This window comes from Stegostoma tigrinum, chromosome 14 (genome assembly GCF_030684315.1).
Source record: "Stegostoma tigrinum isolate sSteTig4 chromosome 14, sSteTig4.hap1, whole genome shotgun sequence".
In the NCBI taxonomy this organism is placed as follows: domain Eukaryota; kingdom Metazoa; phylum Chordata; class Chondrichthyes; order Orectolobiformes; family Stegostomatidae; genus Stegostoma; species Stegostoma tigrinum.
This window is the reverse complement of record NC_081367.1, coordinates 54562270-54582756: the sequence shown is the minus strand read 5'-3', so window position 1 is coordinate 54582756 and position 20487 is coordinate 54562270. Positions and strand designations below refer to the sequence as shown.

The 20487-nt window shown below is 43.6% G+C and overlaps 1 protein-coding gene across 8 annotated transcripts in view; it reads right to left on the bottom strand.

Moving 5' to 3' along the window:
* Window positions 1-20487, bottom strand: part of lpp (LIM domain containing preferred translocation partner in lipoma) — a 371701-nt gene that overhangs the window by 90882 nt on the left and 260332 nt on the right. The window lies entirely within an intron of this gene.

Sequence of the window (20487 nt, the reverse complement as noted above, 5' to 3'; positions counted from 1 at the left end):
TCACATTGCTTCAACTCATTTCCCATGTCAAGGTCAGTGCTGCAACCCAGGCAGGAGTCTTTGCCAAAAGAGCTTGCTTATCACAGGTGTAGGGACTTCTTGACTGTATACATCTCACGCTGAGTGTGCCATGTCATAAAGTGGCTCAATTCATCATCAGAAAAAAAGAGAGTTCCATTCAGTAAATCTGTCATCATCAGGACCAAATCTTACAAGTCCACACTAAATACACTGGAAGCTGCCATAATGTCTATATCTTTGATAGCTGTCAGGTTCCTGCTACATTTCAAGGACCAGATGGTTTTCTAACATGGCTGTTCTACAATCATGGCTGATGGGTCCATTTGAAAAGCTAAGATAAAGTTACTATGGTACTACTTGACCATAGAGTTGCTCTCTCAGTAGAGAGAGATGGCTAGTGGTGGTTTAATCTGGCAGTCACCACACCTCAGGGAGAGGGAGAGATCAAGAAAGAGAGACCGCCACAGTAATATCAGCTGGTGCAGGAATTGAACCTATTCTGTCGGCGTCACTCTGCTTTGCAAACCAGCCAGCCATCCAGCCCTACATTATTCAACCTTGATGGGGCAGAGTATAGACGCAATCCTTGTCCATTCATTGACCAAGGCTATTGCAGAACGCTTGGTAAGCCTCCTGAGGATGTGGTTCCTCTGCTTGGATCGGTTGATGGTCTTTGAGGTACATTCCAGACAAAGTCTGCTTCATTATCCTGGCATTCGGTGATCGTTACAACTGGAGCTGGCATAGAAGGGATGTGATGGACTGTAAAGAGCTGGAAGAATGGGAGAAGTCTTCCGAAGGGAGAAATGAAGACATTGGTCAGGAGGGACATGAATTTCTGCATGATAGGAAATTACAGTGTCAGGCAAAACAAGTCAGGCTAGAATTAAATTACAAAAGGCTCCATTCAATTTAAGCTAGGTGCAGTGATCACTCACTGACTACACATTTCTGGTTGCTCAAAAGGCTGGCAGCCCCTGTTTATCTCCAACAGCAAACTGTACCGTTTGTTCTTTGTTCTTCTTGTAATTCAATCAAAGTTAATGTTTCCAATTGTTTTCAGGCTTTCCAACATGTGATGCTCCAACATTGAACAATCACAAAAGTCTATGAAATGCTGGGCTTTAGGACAAGTGTAGCACATCCTTAGGTGTCTACCATGGTCTGGTGCCAAGGACAGGTAACCTGTGTGGTTTGTTCTAGTTACTACAATAGTCGATCAGACTGGTGATAATGTAAAATAGCAACACATTCATGAATGCGAGGTTCTTTTTCCAATGAAATGTGCCCCATGCCATTTTTGTGCCTGTGCCTTTTCCTTTCCTTCCCACTATATTTACTGTGAAGAGCTTTCATGGCTGACAGTGATTGCTCTGGTGTACAGCTGGACAATAAGTATGGCAGTGATGGTGCATATCCTCTGAGGTCCCAGCAGCGGTGAGTAATTCCATTACTAGGGAAGGCACAATAGCACGACTGTGGCATCACAGAGGCATGGTGCAATTAGTGGAGAACTGCATGGGAAAAGACAGTGGAGCTCCAGGGAATTGACACTTCTGCCAATTTGGGTAAAAGTCAGCTAATTACTTCCTGCTTTCTGTCACTATCCTTTCTTTAATATAGCTTTTGATTTTCAGGTTTTTCAATCCACTGGGACCTTTCCATAGTCTAGGGAAACTTGAAAAGTGACAACCAATGCATTCAACCTCTCAACAACTACCAAGATAAATACCAAGTAAGCAGGCCAGCCTGTAGTTCTATTAGTTTTTCTAACACTCTTTCTCTAGTGATAGTAGTTGTTTAAGTTCTTTCTCCATTCTGTGATTGACTTTCTGTGAATATTCCTGGAATATTATTTTGTGTCTTCTTTGTGTGAAAACAGATTTAGTGTGCACGCTCAAAACTTGTGTTATTTTCTTCCTTTTCATTATTTATTCTTCAGTCTCACTTTCCAGGCAATTAACATTCACTTCAGCTTCCTTTGAATATACTCATACTATATACTAAGGTGCCCCAGCAAAATTGAAGTCAATGGGAATTAAGTGGAAAAGTTGCATGGGTTGAAATCATATCTAGCATAAAGAAAGACAACTGTGGTTACTGAAGGTCATTCATCTCAGCTTCAAGATAATGCTTCAGGAATTCTTTGAACCCAACCATTTTTAGCTGTGTGCATCCTTCCCATTTGCCCGATGAGTGCAGCACCTACAACGCTCAAAAAGCTTGTGACCATCCAGGACAAAGCAATCCACTTCACCAGTAACCTATCCACCATCTTCAACATTCACTCCCTTCACCACAGACGCATAGGGACAGCAGTATGTACTATTTGAAAAAGGCAGCACAGCAACTTTCCAAGGCTTTTTTAACACCACCTTCCAAATATACAACCTCTAACACTTAGTAGTGTAAAGGCAGGACAACAGAAACACCACTATTTGCAAGTTCTCTTCCAAGTTGCTTGACTTCCACACTTGAAATTGTGATTGTTCCTTTACAGTCACTGGTTTGAAATCCTGAAGCCCCTTCCTGCCTGAGCCACATGGATTGCAGCAGAAGAAAAAGGCAGTTCATCACCAATATCGCAAGGACTATGAGAGACAGGGCTTATACACTGGCTTTGCCAATGATGCTTATATCCTGAGATTGAATGAATAAAAATAAATACACAGATGTAACATCCAAAGAGCATGAACAGGCAGTTTTATACATATTATTTACTTACATAGAGAGTGAGAGAGAGAGAGACAGAGACAGTGATTACTTGGTGTCAATATACAGAGTGTACAGACACACACACACACAGACACACACAGAGTATAAAACAGAGTGCTTATATAGTCCTTAAGCCCCTCATTTGCCTGATCTGTCCTCAGTGGACTCCTTCACCATCATTTATTGGGCCATGTTAGAACTGGTGTTTACTTATCGATACCACATTCTTTGGATCAACCGAGGGCCAGATTCATAAATAGAATTCGTAAAATATCTTAACACCAACTGGAGAATGTTTTCAATGTTTTCGAAAAGGTGGTGACTGTGTTGATACCTAGAAGTCTGAATAATATTGAGTTAAATCAGTATGGATACTCTGAGGAGACTGGGATTATACTCATTGGAATTCAGAAGAATGAGGGGAGATCTTATAGAAACATATAAGATTATGAAAGGAATAGATAAGGTGGAGGCAGGGAAGTTGTTTCCACTAGCAGGTGAAACTAGGACTAGAGGGCATTGCCTCAAAATAAGGGGAAGCAGATGTAGGACTGAGGTCAGGAGGAACTTCTTTACCCAAAGGGTTGTGAATCTGTGGAATTCCCTGCTCAGTGAAGTGTTGAAGTTACCTTGCTGAATGTTTTTAAGGCAAGGCTAGATAAATTTATCACATTTTATTATCTAAGGATTATGGTGAGTGGGCAGGTAGGTGGAGCTGAGTCTCAAAAACAGCAGTCATGCAATAGGGTTTAGGTTAGGGTTAAGCCATGATCTTATTAAATGGCGGGGCAGGCTCGAGGGACCAGATGGCCTACTCCTGCTTCTAGTTCTAATGTTCTTAAGGTTTCACACACTGTTCACAGTTTGTTTCTATATTACATTCCTTCAAAATCATTAAAATTTCGATTTGTACAAGGACTTTGCAAAGATCTGGTAATGTGCAAAAAATCCAGAAACATTATTGTTACTGGATGCCAGTCAGGAAATGTATGTTGAAATCTCACACTGGTGGTTTGAAAGTGAATTAAATTCAAAATTTTGTAATTAGAAAGACTGATGTCAGTAAAAACAATCAGAAAGCTGTTGGATTTTCACAAAAATCCAACCCAGAAAGGTTCATGTATGTACTATAAGGAAGAAAGCTGACCAAGCTATCCAGTCTAGATCATAATGCGACTTCAGTCTCATTCAATGTGGTTGGCTCATGACTTTCATTGAATTTTCACAACAATATTCAGATATCCCTCTTCCCACAGTCTCTCCCTTTGGACTGTACAGTCTCTCCTCTAGACTGTGAAGTCTCACTTATCCCTGCACCGTGCAGTGTCACCTCTGAACTATTCAGTCTCTCTCTTTCTCTCCCTACACAGTGTACAGTGTGTTGTGTCTCTCCTGGGGTGTTCAGTCTCTCTCCCCTCCCCCTCCCCCACCCATTTGTATAGTCATTTTTTTCCTTTATTCATTCACAGGATGAGGGCATCACTGGCCAAATCCTAATTGCCTAGACGGCAGTTAAGAGTTAACCACATTGCTGTGTGTCTGGAGTCACATGTAGGCCAGACCAGGTAAGGATGGTAATTTCCTTCCAGAAAGTACATTTGTGATGGTTTTTTTTTCCGACAATGGGCAACGGATTCATGGTCATCATTGGATTCTTAATTCCAGATATTCATTGAATTCAAATTCCACCATCTGCCATGATGGGATTCAAACCTGGGTCCCCAGAATGTTAGATAATAAAATGTGAGGCTGGATGAACACAGCAGGCCAAGCAGCATCTCAGGAGCACAAAAGCTGACGTTTCGGGCCTAGACCCTTCATCAGAGAGGGGGATGGGGGGAGGGAACTGGAATAAATAGGGAGAGAGGGGGAGGCGGACCGAAGATGGAGAGTAAAGAAGATAGGTGGAGAGGGTGTAGGTGGGGAGGTAGGGAGGGGATAGGTCAGTCCAGGGAAGACGGACAGGTCAAGGAGGTGGGATGAGGTTAGTAGGTAGCTGGGGGTGCGGCTTGGGGTGGGAGGAAGGGATGGGTGAGAGGAAGAACCGGTTAGGGAGGCAGAGACAGGTTGGACAGGTTTTGGGATGCAGTGGGTGGGGGGGAAGAGCTGGGCTGGTTGTGTGGTGCAGTGGGGGGAGGGGAGATTTTGAAACTGGTGAAGTCCCTTGTTCGCTCCACACTGCCCTCCAACCCCACCACACCCGGCACCTTCCCCTGCAACCGCAGGAAATGCTACACTTGTCCCCACACCTCCTCCCTCACCCCCATCCCAGGCCCCAAGATGACATTCCACATTAAGCAGAGGTTCACCTGCACATCTGCCAATGTGGTATACTGCATCCACTGTACCCGGTGCGGCTTCCTCTACATTGGGGAAACCAAGCGGAGGCTTGGGGACCGCTTTGCAGAACACCTCCGCTCAGTTCGCAACAAACAACTGCACCTCCCAGTCGCAAACCATTTCCACTCCCCCTCCCATTCTCTTGATGACATGTCCATCATGGGCCTCCTGCACTGCCACAATGATGCCACCCGAAGGTTGCAGGAACAGCAACTCATATTCCGCCTGGGAACCCTGCAGCCATATGGTATCAATGTGGACTTCACCAGTTTCAAAATCTCCCCTTCCCCCACTGCATCCCTAAACCAGCCCAGTTCATCCCCTCCCCCCACTGCACCACACAACCAGCCCAGCTCTTCCCCCCCACCCACTGCATCCCAAAACCTGTCCAACCTGTCTCTGCCTCCCTAACCGGTTCTTCCTCTCACCCATCCCTTCCTCCCACCCCAAGCCGCACCCCCAGCTACCTACTAACCTCATCCCACCTCCTTGACCTGTCCGTCTTCCCTGGACTGACCTATCCCCTCCCTACCTCCCCACCTACACCCTCTCCACCTATCTTCTTTACTCTCCATCTTCGGTCCGCCTCCCCCTCTCTCCCTATTTATTCCAGTTCCCTCCCCCCATCCCCCTCTCTGATGAAGGGTCTAGGCCCGAAACGTCAGCTTTTGTGCTCCTGAGATGCTGCTTGGCCTGCTGTGTTCATCCAGCCTCACATTTTATTATCTTGGAATCTCCAGCATCTGCAGTTCCCATTATCTCTCCCCAGAATGTTATCTGGGTCTCTGGATTAACAGTCCAGCAATAACATCACTAGGCCATTGACTCCCCTGGGAGCCTCTCCTCCCAAATCTGCAGGGCCTGTTTCTCTTCCCCTGGACTCTACAGTCTCTCCCTTCAGACCATCCACTCTCTCCCTCTGCACAGTAGACTCTTGTACACTGGTCTTGGGAGTCTCTACCTCTGGATTATATAGTCTCTCCATCTGGAATTGTATGGAAAATGATGAGCACCTCTAACTCACTGCCTGACAAAGCAAAATGAAGGAGCTGGTCATCGACTTCAGGAAGTGAAGTGGAAGACACCCCCTCTCTGTATCAGTAGTGATGAGGTGGAGATGTTTGAGAGATTCAAATTCCTAGGAGTATCACCAACAACCGATACTGGTCTGTCCACATCAACGCTACGATCAAGAAAGCACACTAACACCTCTACTTCCTCAGAGGACTAAGGAAATTTGGCATGTCCACAAAGAGTCTTTCTAATTTTTATAGATGCACCACAGAAAGCATCCTATCCAGATGCACGAGGGCAGGCTGGTAGGGAAACTTTTCGATTATAAAAGTCTTACCTCACATGACTGCGGCCTTTCAGTTGTTTCAGCGGCGGGAGTCCGGAGGAAGCACACAGGCAGCCTGGGAAGGTAAGCTTTTCGATTATAAAAACGAGGACCAGGGGGCTGCTGGTAAGGTATGTTGATCTTTTAAAAACTTACCTTCTGAATAGGCGGAGCGTGCACTGAGCAGGAGCGGACAAGGGATGGCTGAGTAAGTGAGGTAATATATTTGGGCGGTTCTTTTACCAGTAGCACTACTCAGGTACTGTCTCCCACCCATCTTCCTCCTCTAACCGAAAAAAAAGGTTCTGAGCGCCGATTTAGGAAGGTTACTAGTTGTGTTTTTTTTCCAATAGTCTATTTGGGAATTCAGAACAGTGGTAATGGGTGCCAGGACAATTGCATGCTCCTCCTGTAGAATGTGGGAGGTAAGGGTCACCACTAGTGACCCCACTGACTTCATCTGTGGGAATTGCACCCAACTCCAGCTCCTCGGAAATCGCGTTAGGGAACTGGAGCCGGATGAACTTCAGTTCATTTGGGAGGCTGAGGGGGTAATTGAGAGGAGTTACAGGGAGGTAGTCACACTCAAGTACAAGAAAAAGGTAGATGGGTTACATTCAGGGGACAGAAAGGAAACAGGCAGACAGTGCAGGGATCCCCTGTGGCTATTCCCCTCCATAACAAGCGTACCATTTGGGATACTGTTGTGGGGGGAGTGACTTACCAGGGGTAAGCCATGGGGTACAGGTCTCTGGCACAGAGTCTGTCCCTGTTGCTCAGAAGGAAATGGGAGAGAGGAGGAGAGCATTAGTCATTGAGGACTCCATAGTTAGGGGGGGCAGATAGAAAATTCTGTGGGAACGAGAGACTCGCGGTTGGTATGTTGCCTCCCAGGTGCCAGGGTCTCGGATCGTGTTTTTGGGATCCTTAAGGGAGAGGGGCAGCAGTCCCAAATCATGGTTCACATAAGCACCAACGACATAGGTAGGAAAAGGGATGGGGATATGAGGCATAAATTCAAGGAGCTAGGGTGGAAGCTTAGAGCTAGAACAAACAGAGTTGTTATCTATGGTTTGTTATCCGTGCCACATGCTAGCGAGGTGAGGAATTGGGAGAGAGAGAGAGCAGTTGAACACATGGCTACAGGGATGGTGCAGGAGGGAGCGATTCAGATACCTGGATTACTGGGGCTCATTCTGGGGTAGGTGGGGCTTTTACAAACAGGATGGTCCATACCTGAACCACAGGAGTACCAATATCCTGGGGGGGGGGGGGGGGGGGTGGAATTTGCTAATGCTCTTCGGGAGGGTTTAAACTAATTCAGCAGGGGGTTGGGAATCTGAATTGCAGCTCCATTGTACAGGTGGGTGAGAGTAGTGAGGTCACGAATAAGGTTTCAAGGTCGCAGGAGTGTACTGGCAGGCAGGAAGTTGGTTTGAAGTGCGTCTACTTCAACGCCAGGAGCGTCCGGAATAAGGCGGGTGAACTTGCAGCATGGGTTGGTACCTGGGACTTCGATGTTGTGGCCATTTTGGGTCAGGGATAGAGCAGAGACCGGAATGGTTGTTGCAGGTTCCGGGATTTAGATGTTTCAGTAAGATCAGGGAAGGTGGTAAAAGAGGGGGAGCTGTAGCACTTTTAGTCAAGGACAGTACTACGGTGGCAGAAAGGACATTTGATGAGGACTCGTCTACTGAGGTAGTATGGGCTGAGGTGAGAAACAGGAAAGGAGAGGTCACCCTGTTGGGAGTTTTCTATAGGCTTCTGAAAATTTCCAGAGATGTAGAGGAAAGGATTGCCAAGATGATTCTGGATAGGAACAAAAGTAATAGGGTAGTTGTCATGGGGGACTTTAATTTTCCACATACTGAACTGAAACGCTGTAGTTCGAGTACGTTAGATGGGTCAGTTTTTGTCCAATGTGTGATAGAGGGTTTCCTGACACCGTATGTAGATAAGCCAACAAGAGGCGAGGCCATGATAATGAAATGTGAGGCTGGATGAACACAGCAGGCCCAGCAGCATCTCAGGAGCACAAAAGCTGACGTTTCGGGCCTAGACCCTTCATCAGAGAGGGGGATGGGGTGGGGGTTCTGGAATAAATAGGGAGAGAGGGGGAGGCGGACCGAAGATGGAGAGAAAAGAAGATAGGTGGAGAGGAGAGTATAGGTGGGGAGGTAGGGAGGGGATAGGTCAGTCCAGGGAAGACGGACAGGTCAAGGAGGTGGGATGAGGTTGGTAGCGCCACATTGGATTTGGTACTGGGTACTGAACCAGGCCAGGTGTTAGATTTGGAGGTAGGTGGGCACTTTGGTGATAGTGACCACAATTTAGTTACATTTACTTTAGCGATGGAAAGGGATAGGTATATACTGCAGGGCCAGAGTTGTAGCTGGGGGAAAGGCAATTATGAAACGATCAGGCAAGACTTAGGATGCATAGGATGGGGAAGGAAACTGCAGGGGCTGGACACAATTGAAATGTACAGCTTGTTTAAGGAACAGCTACTGAGTGTCCTTGCTAAGTGTCTACCTGTCAGGCAGGGAGGAAGTGGTCGAGCGAGGGAACCGTGGTTTACTAAAGAAATTGATTCTCTTGTCAAGAGGAAGAAGGAGGCATATGTAATGATGAGGCGTGAAGGCTCAGTTACGACACTAGAGAGTTACAAGTTAGCCAGGAAGGACTTAAACAGAGACCTAAGAAAAGCCAGGAGGGGACATGAGAAGTCTTTCGCAGGTGGGATCAAGGAAAACCCTAAAGCTTTCTATAGGTACGTCAGGAATAAAAGAATGACTAGAGTAAGATTAGGGCCAGACAAAGACAGTGGTGGGAAGTTGTGCGTGGAGTCCGAAGAGATAGGAGAGGTGTTAATTGAATATTTTTCATCAGCATTCACACAGGAGAAAGACAATGTTGTCGAAGAGAATACTGAGATACAGGCTATTAGACTAGACGGGATTGAGGTTCATAAAGAGGAGGTATTAGCAATTCTGGAAATTGTGAAAATAGATAAGTCCTCTGGGCCAGATGGGATTTATCCTAGGATTCTCTAGGAAGCCAGGAAGGAGATTGCAGAGCCTTTGGCTTTGATCTTTATGTCGTCATTGTCTATAGGAATAGTGCCAGAAGACTGGAGGATAACTAATGTTGTCCCCTTGTTCAAGAAGGGGAGTAGAGACAACCGTGGTAATTATAGACCAGTGAGCCTTAGTTTGGCCGTTGGTAAATTTTTGGAAAGGAGTATAAGAGATAGGATTTATAATTATCTAGAAAGGAATAACTTGATTAGGGATAGTCAATGCAGTTTTGTGAAGGGTAGGTCATGCCTCACAAACCTCATTGAGTTCTTTGAGAAGGTGACTAAACAGGTGGATGAGGGTAAAGCAGTTGACGTGGTGTATATGGATTTCAGTAAAGCATTTGATAAGGTTCCCCAATGTAGGCTATTGCAGAAAATACAGAGGCGTGGGATTGAGGATGATTTAGTGGTTTGGATCAGAAATTGGCTAGCTTTAAGGAGACAGAGGATGGTGGTTGATGGGAAATGTTCATCCTAGAGTTCAGTTACTAGTGGTGTACCGCAAGGATCTGTTTTGGGGCCACTGCTGTTTGTCATTTTTATAAATGACCTGGATGAGGGCATTGAAGGATGGGTTAATAAATTTGCCGATGACACTAAGGTCGGTGGAGTTGTGGACAGTGCGGAAAGATATTGCAGGTTACAGAGGGACATAAATAAGTTGCAGAGCTGGGCTGAGGGGTGACAAATGGAGTTTAATGCGGAAAGGTGTGAGGTGATTCACTTTGGAAGGAGTAACAGGTATACAGAGTACTGGGCTAATGGTAAGATTCTTGGTATATGGATGAGCTGACAGCTTTCAGTGTCCATGTGCATAGATCCCTGAAAGTTGACACCCAGGTTGGTGGGGTGAAGAAGACGTACCGTGTGTTAGGTTTTATTGGTAGAGGGATTGAATTTCGGAGCCATGAGGTGATGTTGCAGCTGTACAAAACTCTGGTGCAGCTGCACTTGAAGCATTGCGTACAGTTCTGGTCGCCGCATTATAAGAAGGATGTGGAAGCATTGGAAAGGGTGCAGAGGAGATTTACCAGGATGTTGCCTGGTATGGAGGGAAGGTCTTATGAGGAGAGGCGGAGGGACTTGAGGCTGTTTTCATTAGAGAGAAGAAGGTTAAGAGGTGACTTAATACAGGATGATCAGAGAACTGTATAGGGTGGACAGTGAGAGCCTTTTTTCTCAGATGGAGATGGCTAGCATGAGGGGACGTAGCTTTAAATTGAGGGGTGATAGATAGCGGACAGATGTCAGAGGTAGGTTCTTTATTCGGAGAGTAGTAAGGGCGTGGAATGCCCTGCCTGCAACAGTAGTAGACTCGCCAACTTTAAGGGCATTTAAATGGTCATTTGATAAACATATGGATGATAATGGAATAATGTAGGTTAGATGGGCTTCAGATTGGTTTCACAGGTCGGCACAACATCGAGGGCTGAAAGGCCTGTACTGCGCTGTAATGTTCTATATTCTATGTTCTCGATGCGTCACAGTCTGATATGGCAACTGCTCGGCCCAAGACAGCAAGAAATTAGAAAGCTGTGAACGCAACCCCGTCCATCTTAAAACCAGCTTTCTGTCCATCGACTCCATCTATACTTCTCTCTGCCTCAGGAAAGCAGCTAACATAATCAAAGACCTCTCCCATCCCAGTTATACACTCTTCATCCCTGTTCCATCGGGCATAAAATGTAGAAGTTTAAATACACATCTGAAAAGAATCAAAGAGAGCTTCTCCCCACTGTTAACAGACTTATGAATAGTCCTCTTAAATGTTAATTCTGATCTCTGTCTGCACCTTCTCTGTGGTTGTAACACTGTATCTGCACTCTGTTCTGCTACTCTGATGCACTTTGTATGGTATAACCTGCTTGTACAGCATACAAAACGACACTTTTCATGGTATCTCGGCACATATGACAACAATCAATCAATGTGTTGTATCTTACAGAGGTAAAGACCACGGATTGAAAAGTGGAGGCAAATTATTTAGCTTTCTTTTGCTCACATAGACCCACTCCTGTGGATGGGTTTATCTAGGACACATGGCATGTCCATAATTTCATGCATGCCACACATGCACACTCTACCTCTTCCCACTGACTTTCCATCCCATAATTCTGAAAATTACTTGTCACATTTAGAATAAGTATTAATTATTGTGAAAACTTACATTCACTTCATCCCCTCCTCTGAGTAATGCTGACTGCCTGTCATGGGGTCCTCACTTCACCCGCTCCTTTCAGTGATGGCGAGGTATGTCTGGTTTATTAACGTTCTTTAGAAAAGGAAATCCACCATCCTCACCCAGTCAGGTCTACATATAACTTCGCACCCACGGCAACGTGGTTGACTATTAACTGCCCTCTCAAATGGCCTAGCAAACTATTCTGTTCAATGGCAATTTGAGGTGGGCAACAAATACTAAGCTTTTTGGTACTTACATCCCACGAAAGTATTTTATTTTCCCAGCGCAAGTAATCTGGATGTTAATAGACTGCAGAATTGATAGACAGTTGGGGAGGATGACGGATGCAGAGGAAAGACAGAACAGATGAGTATCAAAAGAAAGAATGAAAAAAAAAAGAAAGCATGCACAAAAGAAATAAGAAAGAGGGAGGAGAGACACAAAGACACTAGGGGAAGAAGAGGAGGTAAGGGATACAGGGGATGAAGAGAAGACAGTGAATGGAGGGAGAAAAAGAGAAAGGAAAGTGGGGAGACAGAGATGTGAGAGATATGGAGATATGGTGAGGACAGAATTATGTGATACAGAGGAAGGGAGAGATTAAAAGATGCGGATCAATAAGTGAAGAGAAATGGGGAGAAAGAGAGAGAGATCAGGACAGTTTGGGAGTATGAAAAGAGACGCACAGAAGAGAGAAAGAAAGAGATAAATACAGAGACAGGCAGAAATATGGAAAAATACAGAATATAGAGAAAGAAAGCATAAACAAAGCAAAATAAGAATGAGTGTCTAATGGCAAAGGTAAAAACCTAGGAATCTTTGATGTACCAGGCAAGGGGCCTGGTGATCAGAATGACGAGAAACTAAGGACTTCAGTGTAAGGAAATAAGGAATTTGTTTAGTGACTGTTTACAGTTCTTCCCCTAACCCCAGCTTACATCTCATTCATTCTTACACACTAAAAATCATTAAAAGTCTTTACCTTAACCTTAAACTCTATGAACTGAGACAACAGAAGTTGAGAATTGTTACTGGAAGGCAGTGTGCAGGGCTGGAGTAGCTCGGTTTATTCAGTCATTGGGACTCTATTATAGACTGAGATGCCTATTCTGTTTGGACAAATTCCGAGAGGCTTCGTTACCAGCCCCACCCAGTGAAACACCCTTTTGCCCATCCCAAGTGCTTTTCTGAATTAATAAACACCTCTTGAAGAAAACGAAACGTATAACACAATTCTTTTTTTAACAGTTTCCTTTTCCTAAAGGTATTCAAAGTATGGTCCAGCAGATCAGTCTCTAATTCTGGAAGATGATGGCTAAATGGCCTCCTGTGCACTTTAATACCTCTATGGCAATCCTGGAGATTTGGTAACATTGTTTGAGGTTATTTTGACCTTGGCTCCTTCAAGCCTCTTGCTGGGTTCTGACTGATACACGGTGCAGGAAATGTTCAGGAATAAGCTTTTGGAGTGTTTCATATCAAATGCACGATGCAGATATTTTCCCATTGAAATCCTCTAGGACTAAGAACAATCCTTTTAAAGGTGCCCCAAGATAAAAATCCTGTCAACTTCCTAGAAAATCCCTTAAGCAACATCCTTTGATCTTTAGCTCAATAAACAATGATCTGTACATTGTATTCTTGCTTCAAATATTTTGTTAAACTGGAGAATTTAATTTGTTTCTCAAGTTCAAATCAATTTTCCAAGTCCTTCAGAGGTTTTACATGGAGCGTAGGTATTTTACCATCGAGCTGTAGTTCCTCCAAGTACTTTCCACCAAAATATTAAGCAAGCAGAAGAGAAAATATAGGGTCAGAAGTCAGCAATGAAGACCTCCTTCATTTGGGCCTGAAGAAGTAGGGAACTCTGTCCTTGTTCACCTGGTAAATATATTACGTTACCATGTCCTTTACAGAGAAGAAAGATTCCAAGACAGAGCCATTGCCTTAAATTGTGAGATCTGCTGTCGTAGCTGTAGGGGATGAAAGGGATATTACTGAAAGTCATCTTTCTTGCAACTTTGTAACTAGCACCTCTACTCCTCCTCCAGTGAGTAATGAAATCAGTGATAAAGACAGGTTCAGCGAATTACAGAATCCAGCAGCAGACAGCTTCCCTTGTCTTTTTATGCTTGTTTCGGCCCTCCAGAACAGCCATTTAATTGGTCCCACCCTTTTCCCATTTATTTGCCATAGCCCTGCAAACGTCTCCACTTCAAGCATTATCATTTTGAAAGTTACAACTGAAATTGCTTTTAGGCACTGCATCCCATCAACTTACCTCCCAAAAAGCAATTTCCAATGTCACCTTTGGTTCTTTTGCCAATTATGTTAAATCAGTGTCCCCTGGTTGCTTGCCCACCGAATGGAAACTGTTTCTCCTGCTTTATTAAAACACTTCATGACTTTGAACACCTTCATTAAATCTCCTTTGAAGCTTTTCTGTCCTGTGGAGGACAATTCAGTTTCTCCAGTCCCCATGTAAGTAAAGTCCATCATCCCTGCTATCTCCCTAGTGGTTGGCTCAGATGAATCATTGCAAGCTAAATTGGCCATTATCACACACTGCTAGGGGTAGTTAATAAGAAATGGCATTTGAGCAAAGTAATTGCTGTTTCTGGATCCATATCCCAACCTCAAATGAATACAGTGTAGAAGGCTAACAGACAACCTATTTGAAACCTATAACATCTACAGTGTGGATGTGATAAAGATGTTCCCTCCACAGATTCTAGAACTCGGGTTGGGAGGGGGGGGTCACTGATTAAAAATAAGGGTTCACCCATTTAAGACTGAGATGAGGAGAAACTTTATTCCCCAGATCATGAGTCTTTGCGACTCCCATCCTCAAAAAGGTAGTCAATGCAGTATCTTTGAATATTTTATAGCAGAGGTAGATAAATTAATGACAAGCAAGAGGATGAAAGGTTTTTGGAGATTAACTAGAATGTGGAGTAATCAGATCAGCTATGATCTCATTGAATGGTGAAGCAGACTGAATGGCCCAATGGCCTTCTACTCCTCATAATTCTTATGTTCACATGTACCTTCAGCAGTGAGCAGAGAACCATTCCTTGAGAGGAACATGCGCTATTTAAAACATCAGTGTGAAACACAAGGTTATTTCCAAATATACTGTAAGAATCTTCAAAGAAAATTCATGCCCCTTCTACCTTTTCTTTTTGATCACGCATCCCTTCTGTTGACCGACCGATGTACTATTTGTATATGGGATATGAATATGAAAAGGATGATATAATTGACCATGCTACTATGATACCAGCATAGTAGAATAGGTCAGAAAGACAGACCTGGGAGAAACGTGTGATGAAGCAAGGCTAAGACACAAGGCTAGGGAACAAATTCAGTGACCTGGAACTATGTAAGTGTAAGTTAAGACAGGACAAGGATGAACAATGATGGTATAGATCATGAAGAGTGGTAATGTGGCAAAAAGGGAGCAGCATCTATGAGTGAATGCATAAACATTCAAAGCCCAAAAAAACAAGAGATGATGAAGAATAGTGAGAACATGAGCTACCTGAGAACATACTGGCAGTGGTGTTAACGTAATAATGGTCTATGAACTTGTCTGCTGTTCAAGTGACAAATACACCCATACTTGGTCACACACAGAACAGAAGATTCCATGATCTATCACCAACCTTCACTGAGGTATAAGATCTCAGCTGTGAATACCCACTTATATTGTGTCTTCCTACTTGACAATCAGTCAGTGTTAAATTGAACCGCATATGTCATTGATCTGTAGTTTGATACAATACAAAATCTTCCCCAGTTTCGTACCATCTACAAACAGGTTTACATTTGTTTCCCCTGCATCTATTTATACTTTGATTGAAATGCATTGATCCCTGGGAAATGATATTTGACATATGCCATCGAAGTTCCTTATGCTAATGTTTTGTCTCCCATTTTGCAAAGCATATCAGAAATTTGCATTCAACTCCTTCACTGTGATTATATTCTGCATAGCCTGGTGCAGTTTCTGACTACAACAATTTCACAAACAGCTTTGACTGATGTAAAACTAATAATAAATGAAGGTGGAGCATTGAATCGAAGAGAATTGTTCTTTCACTCAAAACTGGTGCTCAAAAGGTATCATGGGAACAATTTTAGCCCTGGGCTGGATTATTCTTACAAAGTAGCTTTGTTTGCTGGATTTGTGATGTGAGACTGGATAGTTGAACCAAAGACATACAGTAATCCTTTGAAAGATATAAGGGGTATCTAAATTTCTAAATGTCAACTGGAAAATCTCACAAAGAACATAGATATACAAAAAAATGACATGCAGAAAATTACACTGCAATCCAACATGGACTGAATACGACAGAGACAGAATACAATTCGAAAAACGTTATGTAATCATTTGCAAACATCCCTACTTTTGGCCTTATGATGAAGGCAAAGTCATTGATGAAGCTGAAAATGGATGGACCTAGGACACGCCTTGAGGAACTCCTGCAGAGTTGTCCTGGAGCTGAGGCAATTGATCTCCAACAACAACAGCCATCATTCTTGGTGCTACATATGACTCCAACCAGTACAGAGTTTTCCCTGATTCCTATTGATTCATTTTCCAGGGCTCCTTGATGTACTCTCAGTTAAATACTGCCTTGATATCAAGGGCAGTCAATTCTCACTTCACCTCAGGATTTCAGATCTTTTGAAGAAGACTATAATGAGGTCACACACTGAGGTGATCCTGGTGGCATGCAAACTGGGCGTCACTGAGCAGATTATTGTTGAGTAAGTGACCCTTACTAGTACTGTTAATGACAACTTCAATTACTTTGCTAATGATTGAGATTAGACTGATTGGGCAGAAATTGGCTGGGTTGGATTTGTCCTGCTTTCTGTGTACAGGACCTACCGGGGAAATTTTCCACATTGTCAGTAGATGCCAGTGTTGTAGCTGTACTGGAACAGCATGGCTCAGGGCACAAGTGCTGGAACACAAATTTTCAAGGCTATTGCTGGCATGTTGTCAGGGCACATGACCTTTGCAGTGTGAATATTTGACAGGGAGTTAGTAAACAGGATATTTGGTAGGGAAATATTACTTCAGGGATGTTATACAATGGGGAAAATGCTGCAGTAAATTTAAGCATGCAATAACCCAGGAGGAAGCATGAGATATATGAACAATTCCTTTGTCCGAACAGTTCAGGAGCTGGGAATCCTGCATAACTCACTTCCTGAGACCCCAAAGCCTGCCCACTAACTACAAGGCATACCTCAGGATACTCTGAGATAATCCAGGATAATCCCTGGATGAGTGCAGTTTAAACCACAGTCAAGAAGCTTGACACTACCCAGGACAATGTAGTCTGTTTGGAGTTTGATTGGTACTAAGTCCACCTAATTCTACGTTCATTTCCTTTATCAATGACATACAGTGTGCCCTGTACAGGATTCCCTGCTGCAACTCACTAAAGCTCTTCCACAGCATCTGCAAAACCTGTGATTGCTACCACTAAGGGCAGAGATACAGGATAACACCACCACCTGAAAGTTCCCATCTAAGCCACCCACCATTTTGACTTGAAAACGTATCGTGATGCTTTGACTGCTGTCAGGATAATTCCTAGAACTCTGTCTGCAATAGTACTGCGGTTGTCCCTATATCACACACAACACCTGTTCACGGCAGTTGCTCACTATCACCTTATTCAGGATCATTAGTGATGAAAAATATATACAAGAAAAAGTGAAAAAATTAACAACATGTTGGTGCCCACTTTGTTCTCGTATTCGTTATAACCTGCAGAGTCTGGCAGCTTGAGACAACAGTTGAAAGAAGCATGATATAGCAATGTGATCCACCAATACCAGGTGTGACTTAAATTCACTCCAATTCACCAGTGCAAAATCATAGGGCCATTCGCATAGATTTATAACAGAGTGACAGAGACACCCAATAAAAGGTGCATCCGTATTTGAGCAGGTATTATCAGTAGCTTGTAATCTCGTGTAGAAAAGCTGCGCTGAAACGATGGGCTGAATGGTCTCCTTTTGCATTGTAACAATTCTGTGGAAATTCCAGAAATAGCAACCTGTGAGGGTCGAGATGTGGATCTGATCGCTAACACTGAAATCAAGACGCCTCCAAGTGCTTGCAATATCTGCTGAGATGGGAGATCCCTCCACCTCTGGTTTGCATCTAATATTGGAATGGAATGGAACGGCTGCGGGTATCTGGCAAGGAACTAAGAGGATTCATTGCCATATTAAGTCCCCTTTAGCCTCACCTATTGCTTTCTCTACTCCCAAAGGCTAGCCAGACAATCTATGGGCATTAAAATGCAGAACAATGATAGGCAGGAGATGTCAGTGGTTAGAATTAGTGAGAGTGAAGCATCAGAGTGAAAACAATTTCCAACATTTCTTTCATCAAGTTAGGAAAGCATTCACAATTTTCTGTGCAATAAAAGATTTTAATGACCTCAGAGGTAACTGCTTAACAGTAATTTGAACGTTTCTGACGAGGTTTGAAGTGAGCTGAAGCACTGATTCACTCTATGAAAAACGGCTGTGATAAATACCTAGCACGCTTCCTTCTCATATGGAGCAGAATTGTTTTGGTCATCACACTCAGTTACCTAGAGACCACACACATCACAACAAAGACACAAAAGATCGCAGCAATTACCACTCACTGAGTGAAGAGGCCACTCAGATTACTAAACGCTTGAAAACGCAATAGGAGGTAAATGTCCAAATAAAATGTTTAATTAGCTGAACCATGGACAGAATAATCCAGCAATATGCTAAGGTGACATCTTTAAAACACTGAATACACAGTGAGATTTGTTTAGATTCTCTTCAAATATTTAATCAACTTAATGAGGTAATTTTCATCCATGGCCAGATTTACACCTTTACTATCAGACGCAATATTAATTTTGCATGATACAGTTAATTATCACCAAAACCTACAAAAGCACTAGCTGCATGTAAGTCTGTGCTTAGGACAGAGGGAGTTTTACTCTGCATGTAACCCTGCACTGTAAGGATCCTGCATGTATTAGATGGGGACAATGCAGAGGAAGCTTCACTTTGCAAGTAACCTTATGTTGTACCTGCTCGGAATTGTTTAATGGGGAAGTGCATAGCGAGTATTTCCTGCATATAACACCTATATCAATCTATTCTGGGAGTTTTTGATGTGGTCATTGTAAAGGGAGATTTTCACTGGATCTAATCCCATATTGTACTTGTCCTGAGAGTGTTCGTTCAAAGACAGTGTAGAGGAAGATTTACCCTGGCTCTAATCTCATTCTGCGCCTGTGTTGGGAATGCTGATGGGGGCAGTCTAGACGAAAGTTTGCTGTTTTTTATTCACTTGTGGGACATGGGCATTGCTGGTTTTGCCTGCATTTATTGCCCATCCCTAGTTTCCCTCATGGAGGTGGTGAGCTGCCTTCTTGAACCACTGCAGTCCACATGGTGTAGGATGACCCACAATGCCTTTAGGGAAGGAATTCCAGGATTTGACCCAGCGACAGTGTAGGAATGATGATATACTTCCAAGTCAGGATGATGAGTGGCTTGGAGATGAACTTGCAGGTGGTGGTGTTCCATTGTATCTGCTGCCCTTGTCTTTCCAAATGGAAGTGGCCATGGGTATGAAAGGTGCTGTCTATGGATCTTTAGTGATTTTCTGCAGGACATCTTGTAGATAATACATACTGCTGCTACTGAGCATCAGTAGTGGAGAAAATGGATGCTTGTGAATGTGGTGTCAATCAAGCCAGTTGCTTTGTCGTAGATCGTGTCAAGCTTCTTGAGTGTTGTTGAAGTTGCATGGAAAAAGACAAATGGGGAGTCTTCTATCACACTCCTGACTTGTGCTTTGTAGATGGTGGACAGGCCTTGGGCAGTCAGGAGGTGCGTTACTCACCATAGTATTTCTAACGTCCGATCTGCTCTTGTAGCCACCATGTTCATATCGCCAAAGTAGTTGAGTTTCTGGTCCATGGTAACTCCAAGGATGTTGACAGTGGGGGATTCAATGATAGGAATGCCGTTAAATGTCAAGGGGCAGTGGTTGGATCATCTCTTATTAGAGATGGCCATTGCCTTGCATCTGTATGGTGCAAATGTTACTTTGCATCTATTCTGTGCACCAGTTCCTCAATTTAGTTCTTTTCCAGTTGGGCTGCTAGCCTGACAGTAAATTAGTCACAAGGTTCATCTGATGTGAACTACTCCAATCCCAAGCAAGAGATTTGTTTAGTTCCTGAGCTTAAATGTCCTGATGACAACTATGGACTGGTCTTACACAGGAGGATAAATATTACAAATATCTAGGAAGTGGGAATAATGAGCCACTTTTTGCATGAAAATACATTAATGGAGAATGCTCAAATCTGCATCTAGCGAGAGTCACCACCTTCAAGCAAGGGGAAATGAAAAATCAGAATTATTTCTTGAATTATAGTGGGTTAGTTTTAGTCCGGTTGGAATTAATTTGAGAAATGCTGTTGTTTTAAAGAGAACATGACCCCTTGTCCTCGATTAGGGGCTGCTCTCATTCAACCAGACTCCTCTTCAACAAACTACCTGTCTTGTTTTTGCTTTCTTTATTCATTAACGGGATGAGGACTAAGCAGCATTTATTGCCAATCCCCAATTGCCCAGACTCAACCACATTGCTATGGGATTGGATCACACATAGGCCAGACCAGGTAAGGATGGTAGTTTCCTTGCTTAAAGGACATTAGTGAATCAGGTGGGTTTTTATGGCAGTCAACAATGGATTCATGGTCATCATTAGATCCT